The sequence below is a fragment of the Dipodomys spectabilis genome, unplaced genomic scaffold, assembly GCF_019054845.1.
Source record: "Dipodomys spectabilis isolate Male_0828 unplaced genomic scaffold, ASM1905484v1 ptg000738l, whole genome shotgun sequence".
Classification (NCBI taxonomy): domain Eukaryota; kingdom Metazoa; phylum Chordata; class Mammalia; order Rodentia; family Heteromyidae; genus Dipodomys; species Dipodomys spectabilis.
The window spans coordinates 190,449-193,037 of NW_024871415.1; the positions used below are offsets into that span (position 1 = coordinate 190,449).

The window sequence follows — 2,589 nt, forward strand, 5'->3', positions numbered from 1 at the left end:
CTTTTGGGCATTTACCCAAATGTTTACAAACAAGACCACACTAAAGCTACCAGCACAACAATGTTTATTGCAGCATTATTTACCATAGCTAAGATATGGAACCAACCCAGATGCCCCTCAGTAGATGAATGGATCAAGAAAATGTGGTATATATACACAATGGAATTCTATGCCTCCATCAGAAAGAATGACATTGCCCCATTTGTTAGGAAATGGAAAGGCTTGGAAAAATTTATATTAAGTGAAGTAAGCCAAGCCCAAAGAAACATAGGTCCCATGGTTTCCCTTATTTGCAATATCTAGTATATGTATGAGTCAAGCAAAAAAGGTCAGATAATGTGATGTTAGGAAAATGAACCCTTAGATATGTATTTAAATGTTTATTTTCTTTCATGCATTTGTTTCTTATGCATTTATAAGATTATTTCTTTGTTGCTTTGTATGTCCCTCCCCCACAGTATAACCCCTGCTTTCACTATATTTGATGTCGGTATAATTTGTGGAGGAGATGGGGAAAAACAAGGCATTTAAGGATACAGGTGGACCCGTTGCAACAATGAGAAGTACAAGTTGTCATGTCGAAAACGAACTTTACAACTTTGGTGCGGGGGGAGGGGGGAGGAGAGGATTGGGTGGGGGAGGCGGGGGGAGGAGGCTGGGAAGAGATGTGAAGAGTAAACAAAGGAGGAGGCTGCAATGCTTGATAAGAAATGTACTCATTATCTTGCCCGTGTAATTGTAACCCCTCTGTACAGTATGTTCACAAAAAATAAAAATAAAAAAGAAATATATGGTTGTAAAATTTTACGACAATTCTATTGAACTTCCTTTTTTTGAATTGTGTAGTTTAAAAAAATCAATTGCACTTTAGACATAAAAAATATTCTGTGCTCAATTCAGCATCACATACACTCACATTGGAACGATACAGAGATTAGCATGGCACCTGCACAAGGATGACATGCAAATTCGTGGAGCGTTCCATATTTTTACAACAGATGCTAGAGGGGATGTGGCCACAAGGGAACCCATACAGCATTGTTGGTGGGAATGTAAACGTGTTCAACCACTTTGGAAAGCATTATGGAGGTTCTTCAAAAGATTCCACATAAAGCTTCCCTTTGACCCAGCAATCCCACTTTTGGGGATTTACCTAAATGACCACAAACAAGACCATACTAAAACTACTATCATAACTATGTTTATTGCAGCATTATTTATGATAGCTAAGATATGGAACCAACTCAGATGTCCCTTCTAGATGAATGGATCAAGAAAATGTGGTATATATACACAATGGAATTCTATGCCTCCATCAGAAAGAATGACATTGCCTCATTTGTTAGGAAATGGAAAGACTTGTAAAAAATTATATTAAGTGAAGTAAGCCAGGCCCAAAGAAAATTGCCAGTGGGTTTACAAAGTTGTGTTTAATACCACTTCTATGCTGGCTTAATGCTTTGTAAACAGAAGTCATTAGAGAAATGCAATTCAAAATTACTATGATACTACTTCATAACTATTATAACCCTCATCAAAAAAATCAAAAGAACCAGGTGTGGTGGTAAAGGCTTGTAATTCGAAGCATTTAGGAGGTTGGAGTAAAAGGATTTGGGTCTGAGGTTATCTTGGGTCCTGCACATAGTAAAAACCTGCCCTTTTAAAAAAAAACTCAAAAGGTAATAATGTTGGCTGGTGAGAGTGTGGAGAAAGGGAAACTTTCTACGCTCTTGGTCAAAATACAGGTTAGTATTCTCCTTGTAGAAAATAGTATGCAGTTTTCTAAAGAAATCCAAAGTTGAAATATCATCTGACCCACCAATCATGTGATTATTTCTCTCTGGGTAACTTGTAAATATATCTGTATTTCATTGTTATTCACATTATTCACAAAAGCCAAGATAATAATTGAAGTTAAGTGTTCAACTACAGACTAATAAACTGTGGTGCATGCACAAATATATTTTTATGTTTCATCCTTAAAACAAGACTTCTCCCATTATCCACAACCTATAATGACCTGAATGATGTATTCTAAATGAGGAAAAATGTTGTCTTCTGTTTTTTGTAAACACACACACACACACACACACACCAAACTCAAACATTAAGAGAGAATATTTTTTTAAAGTAAAGCAAAGTGGAATTGCTGGGGCATTTAGGTCATAATGTAGAAAATAGTAGAGACATAGGATGAACCGGTGTAGATTTGTAATGTACAACATGAGGATACAAGGGACAACACTAGCCTTACATAGGAATGAAGCTAAGTAAGTACGAGATGTTCTTCCTAATAGGGGTTGCTCTTTTGGATGTTCTTCCTCCAGTATTGGATAAGATAAACATAATTCTTTAAATATACCTGCTTGTTTGCAGAAATAATAACAAACAATATAGCAATAATGTTGTATGCTCAACATAGGACAAAATGTCTAATTAAAATACATGAGATTATCCTTGGTGTAAACTAATTATTACAAATAAAGGAAACTATGAACCTACAGACCTATAGCCATCTAATCTTCGATAAGGGAGCTAAAACAATAGAATGGAAGACAGACAGCCTCTTCAGTAAATGGTGCTGGCAAA

At 36.0% G+C, this 2,589-nt stretch overlaps 1 non-coding gene across 1 annotated transcript; it reads left to right on the plus strand.

Annotated features, from left to right (window-relative positions):
• Window positions 1-887: 887 nt before the first annotated feature.
• On the plus strand, window positions 888-991 carry LOC122102092. Its single transcript, XR_006146456.1, has one exon. It is a non-coding gene; the product is annotated as a U6 spliceosomal RNA (small nuclear RNA).
• Window positions 992-2,589: the final 1,598 nt, after the last annotated feature.